Genomic DNA, 11,061 nt, shown 5'->3' with positions numbered 1-11,061 from the left:
CCAAGCCTTGTAGAGAATGCATGCCTGACTCGCTATCAAAACCATATAGCCTTTCATACAATGCTGGGTTGATTTCATTTGCTTCCAAGTGACTTTCATGAAGCTCTTTCCTTCTTACCTGGCACATACGTTCTCTTGTTAATGGTGAAATGCTTCCGATTTGTGCCATACAGAACCGGCAAACAGATCCATGAGCAAAGTTACAGGAGAAACCACCCAAGCGATGCATGGAAAGTTATTCCACACAGAAAGCTAAAACTACTACTTTCATACGCACTTCCTTTCCTTCATACATAACGCTCAAGCCCTTACTCTGTAGTGCTTTTAGCTCTGCAAGCAATGGCCTCAGCACAATCTCCATGCCATGTCTTTGAGCATGTGCATACTTTTCAATGATCGCAAGATGCCGCATTTTCAACTGTGAGCGATAGACAACATCTCACATTTGTACGCAGTATTCAGAATGACAAAATCTTGTACACACCCATGGCATGCTCCAATTGAGTTGGCAATGTCAAATTGATTTGTATAGAGCAGTGGTTCTCAAATGGGTTTCCGCAGAGCCGTATTAGGAGCCGTCTTAGTCGACATGCCGGCTATATTGTGGACGACCTCAATTTTGAATGCTTCAAACATAACAGTGTGGCCTGCTGCCCAATGAGCGAATGATGCTGTAAGCATTGTTCGTAAGCCCAATTTGTCCAAATTCGTATTTGGAGAAAATTTATTCAGCTGTTTAAACAAACTAATCAAATAATCAACACCATGTGTCATTTGCCACCTAAAAGCTTATCATCCTTGCAACGTCATAATGCCTGCTCGAAGACAGTTTTTTTCGTCATAAGCGGCCATCATGAGTAAAGAAACAGAGTAAGTAAAAAGAAGATAAATGCAAGAGCAAATATACAAATCTGAGTAGACAAATCTGTCTAAATAAATGAGTCATTCACTGGAATCTCTTATGCCATGACTGTTCTAGAATGGTCATCTAAACATGCTGCTATTTTACATACCAGACATCATTTGCCATCTGCAACGAGGTCAATTAGAAAGTATTTGGTCAGAAAATAATCGCCAGAAGTTTGTGCCAAGTGCTGTCATAAATCTGCTAAGCAAGGCTTCGGTATTGCAGTAGGGATCGTAATGATCATATGAAACTTCCAGAAGAAATTTTTTTGGTAAACTTTGCTGAAGTGCCAACATATTTAAAATAGATTTTACCGCCGCCTGTCTTAACAGCCGAGCTATGCTCAGAATTTCCAAGCAGGTAACTCCCTCCAGACTCGACTTCTATTTTACTTTTCAATGTGGCTCTAAATCAATAACGAGTGAATTAATATTCTTTCATTTGGGACTTGATCATCACACTGTTGTGCAAGCAATGCCTGCTTCAATTTAGCCCACCTAAACACCCACTAACCCTTTCACATGAAATTTCTGAAAACCAATTGGAATTTCAAAAAGACCGCTGGTAAATTTCGTATGAGATAGCACGCAATGCAGATGAAAGATTCGCATTACACATACCATTTCAGGAATTGATAAAGACGGATGCTTTTCAAGCATTTCAGCTGTCGTAGGTTGCAGGTCCATCATCTAAGATCTCGTTGAAGAACGTGTTTCATTTAATTGTCCCATAGAGTCACTCAGTTTTTTGAGGTCAGGAGAACGTCTGGACACATCTTTGGTCATTAAATGAAGTGCCTTTTTAAAAGAGTTTCATCATGCTGGTCATGTTGGACGCGCATCTGGCTGACCTCCCTGCCTTTCATTCATTTACTTCCTTCTCCTCCTCCTTGTTACCTAATCGGAAAAAAAGACTTGTACGGACCCTTGTAGAAAGTAAACTTATCTTTCTTCTAGAATTAGGGCAACATGCTCCTTCAATTTATCATACCTCTATTACTCCCTTCTTTTTCAAATTAAGGTTGTTGAAAATAAAGCCACTTTATGTCGTCTGTTACCTAAACACTAAAACAGTTCACTTACTGAAGTGAACAAGCCGTAGGCCGTTATTAGCGAGCTAAGTGACATGCAATTGTTACTTGTGAACTTCTGAAACAAATTGTTTACAGTACTGTTTCTGTTGAAAACAGAAACAGGTCTGTCCTCATGTTTTCTCTTCACAAAGATCTCTTTGGCTGCCTGCACGGCAGGCACTATACACACAGATATTTTCATGTAGCCAAATTTATATCGACAGGATATATTCCAGGAGCCCTGCAAGTAAGGTCAAAGGTAAAAGAAAGATGCCAACAAAAAAGAAGTTGAAAATAACAGATGTTTCGGCTCCCGTACGGGGGACTTGTTCAAAATGAAGGAATGAATGAACGGGGGTGATCAAATACGAGCAAATAGATGGCGCAAGCAGCGTGCACAAACAGAAACAAGGGTGGCGTCATTGCGGTTGAGCGTGGTATCAGTAGTTTGGATTAGTAATGACTCGAGATGAAATCGCGAAGCTAGCACATGCGCACTGGCCCACTGAATATCGTGTCCCTATGAAACAGAACGTTCGGCAAAAGCATTGGAAGACGCTTTATCTTTTTTAACATCGGAACAGTGTTCCTTCAGGCGCCTTTTAACATCGCCAGGCTCGCCGATTACACTCGGACGCGATATGAAGGTAATCGCGCGAGCGTCCACCAAGACCGAGAGGACAGCGCCACGGCCCAGAATTCTTTTTTCAGGAGAGGGAGGTAGTAGGCAACCTTCCCTTACTCATTTTGCTGTTCCTTAAGCTGCGGCCACTCCCGTCAGAGGAAAGTGTTTTCTGATTTTTTTTAATTTTTTAAATGCCGAGCATTTCTTAGTCGCACCTGCTGCGTCGGCGGCGCCGTCCACACCCCCACTGCGCATGCTCGGCTCGTCTCGTGCCGGCAGCAAGCCTCTCCTCTCCCTCCCTCTCCTCCTCTCCCTCGAACGCGGGCGGTGTGTATATAAGCGGCGGAGCGCGCGTTCAGAATTCAGTCAAGGGCGTCTTTACTTGGCTTTCGCTTGACTTGACGCTTTGCTTCACTCGAGCAGATGCGATGGAAGCAACAGTACCTTCAATCAGCGTCCCACCACTCGTTGAAGGCAACGTTACCCCACCCTCACCGTCGTCGGCGTCAACAACAGCAAGCAACGCAGAACACAAGGCTGCGAAGAGACGAGCATACGACGCTGAACGCAAGCGTTTGATGCGAGCTGCGAACCCGGAACTTCGTGCACGCTGGAGCCGCTGGAGCCGTACTTGGTGTGCGCATCGTGTAACAATTAAGCATTCCCAAACAATACCCAATTACGCAACATTCACGCGATACCCCCACCACTCTGCGACGCATTTACTCGAGTTCCCCCCGTGGGAAGATGCGGGCGACATTTTTTTCTTTACTGGCTTCAGCTGGTGGGGATAGTATTTCACGCAACGTATTCTTCGGTATTATCAGGAACTAGACGGCCTGAAGCTGCATCTAGCATGTGTATTACGTCACTGCTGCCGAGGCAAGCACTACATTAAGTCCGCGATGACTACATTAGGTGCGGGCTCCCTTCATTTTTAATTTTGCTCTTGTTTTCGCAGAGCCGCATAAATGGCAAAGACAAAGGGAAAGAAGGGTTGTTTAAAACATGATTTATTTTTGGTTCAAGGTCGTCGAGGATTGTGAAGAAATCGGGCTTATGATGGGCCCGGTGCATGGCGATTTTCGGACGAGAGAGCATGCCTTTCTTATATCACCATAACAAAGAAAGATCAGAAACTGAGATGTGTTCACGCTACACAAGTGAATACCCAATATTCTTTATCGGAGACCAAAAAACCCAAGGCTTGCTCTAAACTCATTGTCACAGTACATTCAGTGCTTCGAACTTAGTCAATACTTCGTCAATACTTCTTCAAAACTTAGTCAATACTTCCTTCACGTCGTTTAACCTTTTCGGGATAGAAGCAAACAGAGATTTCGCCAAGTCAGTATCTTGTCTGAGAGCAATCCACTCCATCTCAACATGTGTCCACAGAGTATCTGCGTCCACGACTGCGAAATTGGTGTAAGCCAATCGTGCCTCTATTTAGTCCCCAAACATTCTCGATGATATTGAGGTCGGGGTTTTTAGGGGGTCAGCAGAGCTGCGCAGTCCCAGAAGCATTTAAATTTTCTTGCACTGAGGATACATTGTGAACAGGCCAGCCATCGTGCTGGCAATAAAAACATCCGTCAGGAAACGGTCAATTAATGGCGAAAGTGAGGAGAACATTGTCGATGATCTCATTGTAGGCTTCGGCCGTAAGCTTTCTGGGGATGCGGAAGAGTGGACCCAGACCGGCATATGTTATTGCGCCACAGACATTGACCGAGACACGCCCACTTGCCTTGAAACTGCAAATGTTTTCATGCTCGTACCTGGAATAACATTGGTAAATCCATTTTCTACGCACACCACTCACAGGGCGGTAACTATGTAAAAATACTTTCGTCGAGCCAGAAAGAGAGCATAGTGGATCAGAGAACGAACGGAAAGCTTAGAATAGAAAGAAAGGGAGGGAGGCGAGTTCGTCGTGGGGGTGAATGTCGTGGCATGGAAGAGCCAACGAGGGAGAAAAGAATGCCAAATCTTGATTTTTATTCTTCCTAAACCTGCCGCTAGGGCCTTGGGACGCTTGGCCGATGGACGCTCGCGCGATAACCTTCAAATCGAGCCCGACTGTACACATTGTTACAATATGTACAGCGAACATTGTGCACGACGCCAGGGAGCTTGTAGTTCGGAAGCTTGTCCTTCACGTTTATGAGCATGCTTTTCAGCTTTTTCACCGGCGCATGCCGCACGTGTGCATGGAAAGAAGGAAGTACGCGTGCTAGGGCTTCACTTGTGCCAGGAGCATATGGTATTCAGACACGTTTACAAGGATCAGAGGCGGAGGAGACACCAAAAAAATCACGCCATATCCACGAAGTGAATGATGATGAGTGGGCGAAGCTCCGGAGGTAATCTGGTAAACCGCCAATCCCCGTAAATTTTGCCCACTCGATCATCATACAAAGACCTGACACACAAACGCGGGGGTCCTCATATATGACGTTAAGCTCAGGGGAACGTTTGTTGTCGGCGTTGCCGTTTTGCCTTTCGAGGGCGAGAGCGCCTTCACGATTGTTTTCATCCATGGCAGAAAGAGAATGTGTGGTCTGCAACACGCTTATACTTCACGGTCATCAGCGTCATCGTTATCACGTGTAGTGGGTACATTCCACTATACTGGAACGCGCTTATTATTCATGGTCATCAGTCGTCATCGTCATGGAACGCGCTTATACTGCATGGTCATCAGCGTCATCGTCATCGTTATCACGTGTAGTGGGTACATTCCACTATACTGGAACGCGCTTATTCTTCATGGTCATCAGTGGTCATCGTCATCTTTATCACATGGAGTGGATACATCCCACTATGCGTGGCTGCATACTACATACTACAAAGGAGGGACAGGCCCCCACCCTGAGGAGCTTCGCCCCTAAAAGCCGGTGAGATAATTGGCGCTGCACTGAATTCACAAACGAAGCAGTGTAGCCGCTGCTTGGTAGCTGAGCATGAACTAATTTCAGGTCTCGTTGCGAGTCTTTTGGAGAGCTACATGTTTTTTGGGCGCGCTTTATGAGCTGAGCAGACGACGGAGCGTTTGCGGCAAGCAAGATGAATTGAACTGAAGCTGAGGTAGCGTCCTGTGTGCGTAGCCTTTCGAAACACGCTGAAACAAAGTCATTTCCCTTGATGCTGCATCATAACGTCAAGGAATGGAAGGCGCACATCCTTCTCCAATTCAAGTGGGGTATTTATGGTCGGTTCAATTGAGTTTAGGTGTGGCGAAAACGCATCCAGGGCATCCTTCTGGATAACGGAGAAGCAGTCATTTACATATCGCAGAAAAATTCTTGGTTGAGGCATGAAAGCTGCTATAGCCCGGCGTGCGCCTGATTTCATTGTTGCGTTTGTAGCGGTGACTGAGAGGGAGGTACCCATGGGCGTTCCTTGAAGTTGCTCATACAAGCAGTCCTGAAAAACAAAGTATTTTCCGGGAGGAACTGCGGCAGCTTGCTCAAGTCCTGAGCGCCAAACGGCGTCCTCTCGGGAAGCCAGGCGTCGCCTTGGAGGGCAGTAGACACACTTCGTCAGAGAGGTTAATTGGGACACATGTAAACAAAGATATAACGTCGAACGAGACGAAGGGGATAAATTGAAACACCTCCGTGAGTAACTTTGGCAAGTGTTTTTCCACCTTGCTGGTTGGGTCCTTGTCAAGGCGGCAGTAGGTGCTTTCGTTTTGCAGCCAATAGAGCATCCTGTTCAATCAGTCTGCGGTCCAGAAGACCTGTGGCGTTGCTTTTGTCAGCTAGGAGGATAACTACGCCATTGTTACCTCGAAGGCTTTGAACCACCTTGCGTTCTTCTGCAGTCAGTGGTGACGCGAATCGTCTAGAACGGAATTTGGACAACACGCTCACGGCTCGCGTTCGGGCTTCGTCGCGGCGTGAGGGTACTACCTGAGCCACGGCATTTTCCACTGCGCAGACCAAACGTTTGGCGATGAAACCCTTTATTTGGCCCAACTTGTGGCCGGGTAACGCACAGTCAAACTACAGCAATACACTGATAGCGGCGAACAGCGCGTCGACCGTCGATCAACTGACAAGCGGTGAAGCGCGTCGGCATTTATACACATGCCGTCGAATATCCCAGCATTACGCTGGTTGTCGCGAAAGCTCTAGAATAAGCTCGAGTGTTCGCGTGTTGCGCGCAATCTTAACAAAACGATCTACAATAATCGAAAAGCTTCTCGAACAATGAGGCCCGGTTTGCGCTGAGCGTTGCTGATAGTCTTTGTGGGCGAAAACCAAATACGGCAAAACTGATATTAAGAAACGTACGTGGCAATATTTAGAGCAAAGAAAGGCCTTGTCCCATGGTCTTCGTCGTCCCTGTTACTTTCTTTGCAGTGTGACGGCACCATAATTAGGCAGGTTGTACCCTTACCATCAGCTTGATTGCGCGACGCGAGCTGCCGTTAGTTATTTGCCGGTCGTTTCGATTTATCTGCGACGCGCTCGCATCGTGCAAATGATATATTTGCCCAAGAACCTGCTCCCCTGCTCTCTCTGTTCTAGTTCACTATAATCGCTATAGTCTTTAAGAACGCGCGTCGACGGCATATTTCTTACTCGCCGGCCGCAGTCACGTGAACAGCGCTTCTGCCCGCAAAGAGCACGTTTTCTCGAGTTTTGTTCGCACGAAAACCGCCCCTGTCTGCAGGCGCTGCAGACTCGCGAAAGCTAAAGTCCCTTGATATATAGAAAGTAGCGACACTCTCCTCCATATCCTCTCCCAAGTGTCCAACCCTCCTCTCCCAAGTGTCCAAACCGTATCCATCTCCTCTCCCAAACGACCAGCGTGCGGGCGCCGGCCCTATAACCCGGCTCGCGCCACTTTCCTATCAAGAATGCTATGTCACGCAGATAACGCGCGCGTTTCCCAGGCGACGGCCCATGAAGTGGGGAGGTGGAAGGCGGGAGAGGAGGGTGCTCGGCGTGGCGGCTCGGTTAAAAGAAGGACGGTACTTTCCCAAAAATATCCAGGGACTTTAGCGAAAGCTTCTCAGCACAACGGAAATCCACGTCGACCATTGTGAAGATGGCTTCGTCAGACGACGACTTCGTTCAGGCTCGCCCGTCCGCGCGTGGTGGGGCAGCTGGCTGCTCCGATCGTCAGGACGACCGTTCGGCTGCCAGTGACACAACCTTCTATGTGGGTGGCCGGTTGGGCAGTCTTGCTGAACTCAAATAGGCCATCGCCGCCTACAGCTCAACTTTGTGCAGCTATGGAAAAGAAATGCGCGAACCATCAATGCCGCGAAGAAAAGAGTCAGCAACATCGCAAGCAAGATGGGCGAGCACCTGAAATATCAGAGTGTGAAGTACTGCTGCATCCACGGAGGGACAGTGACCGAAAGAACGTCCTCGTAAGTGCGATGATTGCATTTGTGCATGTTAACAGTGTACATGGCACGACAAGGCATATAGCAGTGTAAAAAATGAAAGCATTTAATCGCAAACGATGTCCATATCATGCACCAAAAGATGTGTTCGTAGATTTGCAGTGACCGCTTCCAGTGTGCCATGCATGTGTTTCTACATCTGTTCTGAAGGCCTACCTGAATTTCTCTTTAGCCCTCTCCTAAAATGCATCGTAAATATTCAACAACTGAAGCACTGGAATAAACCAAACAGGCATTTTTCGCGCTAACAATTTGTTTGCCTGGGTGTAGCTCGCTAGCAATGTATGAGACCGTTTGCCAATGTAACATATTACCTATTTGTGTTTGAAGTGCTAAGGCGAAAGCATTAAGTGCCTCATTGAACGCGAAAATTGACCGTTGGAGATGTCAAGCGTTCCGCGGCGTTGGGCACAGCACGAGTGATTTAAAAAATTCCCGTGATGACGTCATCGTGACGTCACAGATGGCAACAATTTGACGTCAACATGAGGTCACATATTCTGACGTGGCGTCACATGATGCTCTCATGACATGACATCGTAGCTTGGTCAAACGTGGGCCTATCACGGAGGTAATGCAAAACCAGGTGAGGTGCCTGCGATCCTGGAGGCAGTGCAATACTACGCTAGGAGCGCAGAGCTTCTGGAGGGTGGTGGGGCAGGATCAATACATTGACTGAAAAGAAAAAGAAGATGGCTTTCGCCTGCGAGTCGTCTTAGTTGAATTCACAAGGGACCCATTGAATGTTTGTTCACTGCAGTCATGAGTCACTAATGAGTGAGGAATTGCTTTGAACACAACTATTTCTCCATTCAATTTGCTTGCCATAAACCACAAGATACACCAGTGTTTACCAATTGTCAGCATGTCACTTTTCAGCTTCATGCTGCGGGCACACCTCTAATGCGTATCAACCACCAGTACATGTATTCTTCCTGGTTGGGGTCGCCGAGCTGGAAGCACTGTACATTATCTGCTAAGGCAATGAAGTTCATGTGATTTGTATATAGAGCACTTTATTGAAATGTGATCTGAATTCAACTAACAGCTTGCAAATGATTGAGTACCACTTACCCTGTGAAGTGGCCACTACACCTGCAGCTGCAGTGCTACACTGTGGCTACTTTGTATCTGCAGTTGGTGTGAAAGAGTAAATGCAATTTAGAATCACAGAGAGCTGAGCTAATTGGTAAGTATCCATTCTAAAAAGATAGGGCGTGCAAACACGGACACAAAAAAGAAGTCAGGACACCACAAACGATGACTAAGAACTGAAGAGACGCACAAAGGCGGAAAAGAAAGAAGGCACGAAAACTTATCTGCGCATGCCCATGCTAGAGGCGAACCTATCAATCCGACACGCATGGGGGTCTACGTGGAAGATAACTGTTAGGGCATTTGATTTAATCTTTATGCATTACCCAGAGAATATTGGAACATCAGAGATCGCTAACCGGAGGCACACCTTGTAATCTATCTTTACATTATCCAGATTGTAAGTGCACGCCAAAATTCGATGGATGCGCAGTGTTGTACAGGCATAGAAATGATGAAACGCGCCTGATGATTGAAGCATGGCATATCGAGAATAGTGGTAGCGCATGCGGGAGCCAACCGTCGATTAACTTGCATAAAGATGAAATCAAATGCCTTAACAGTTATCTTCCACGTAGACCCCCACGCGCGCCGGATTGATAGGTTCGCCTCTAGCATGGGCATGCGCAGATAAGTTTTCGTGCCTTCTTTCTTTTCCGCCTTTGTGCGTCTCTTCCGTTGTTAGTCGGCGTTAGCGGTGTCCTGACGTCTTTCTTGTGTCCGTGTTTGCACGCCCTATCTTTTTAAAATGAATACTTACTAACTAGCTCAGCTCTCTGTTATTCAATGTTTCATTTCTAGTACTCTGAGCCCTTTTCCGTGTACTCCTACTTATCTGAACAATCCTGCTTCTTTGGCTTCTTTAATTGCTATTTGCTTGGTTCGTGCTAGGACTTTTTCATGGTGTTCTAAGAATAGCGCTTGCCCAGTTGAAGTTCAACTTTTGTGCGGCTTTCTGCAACCATCTACCGGACATGCCAGGAGGATTTGTGCCATACTGACCGCGGAATCGTGGCGTCAAGTGAGATTTTACCAAGAATGCCTCAAGGTCGCTCGATTCCGCGTGACGATCGCCGCCAGAAGCAGATGTACGCCGACTGGATGAGGGTAGCTAATCAGCATGAGGAATTCATATGAAGGGTAGAACTTCGAGAACTTCAACCATGTAAGAGGAAGATTATTTCTTCTGTTTCACCGCAAAGTAACTTGCTAGTCCTTGGAAGAGCTGTCTTAGATGATAGTCACTGCAAAACCCTAGCGTTAGGTCCCAAATACTGCTTTAGGCCGAACCTGAAACCAATAGACGTTTTAAGTTTGCCGCGTACAATCACTAGACTGGTTCCTGAAGAAGAGCGCTCCCACTGAATTTCAGACTGCGTTGCTAGTATCAAGGGATCTAATATGCATCTCAAGTTTCCTGATCCTATCCGGCCTTTGGTTATTACTGTGTCGAGAAGAAACTCAGGCCAGTAATTTCCGATAAGGAAGGGTATTGTGTAATTATGCCGGACAGTTTCTTCACTGAAAAAGCATTAACAGCAATAAAAAATATTTTAGGGTGGCAAAACGTAACCCATTGGTAGTTAGGCAACATGCTGTCGACCTTTTGTTAAAACATAACCTTGAGAGAATAGCTTGTAATGCCAAGAAGGTTAAATCCCTTACTTTAGAATTGTTTTTTTCAGCGAAAACACATAAGAACGAGATTCCGTTTCGAGCAATCGTTTCAGAGTAAGGCACCTGGCAAAGCGTTGTATCTAGTTATTTGCAGATCTGCTTAACCTCGTTGAGTCTTTCAGGCCCTTTTCGTATGCGTAATTCTCAGGCGTTAGTTCAGTTCCTCTCAGAGGCGAACCCCGGTTGTTGTAAAGCTTTTAGTATGGATATTGAAGACCTTTATTACTCTTTGCCGCATGAGGACTTGGTAAAATGTGTTA

Source organism: Rhipicephalus sanguineus, chromosome 1 (assembly GCF_013339695.2).
Source record: "Rhipicephalus sanguineus isolate Rsan-2018 chromosome 1, BIME_Rsan_1.4, whole genome shotgun sequence".
Lineage (NCBI taxonomy): Eukaryota > Metazoa > Arthropoda > Arachnida > Ixodida > Ixodidae > Rhipicephalus > Rhipicephalus sanguineus.
This window is presented reverse-complemented; position numbering follows the sequence as displayed.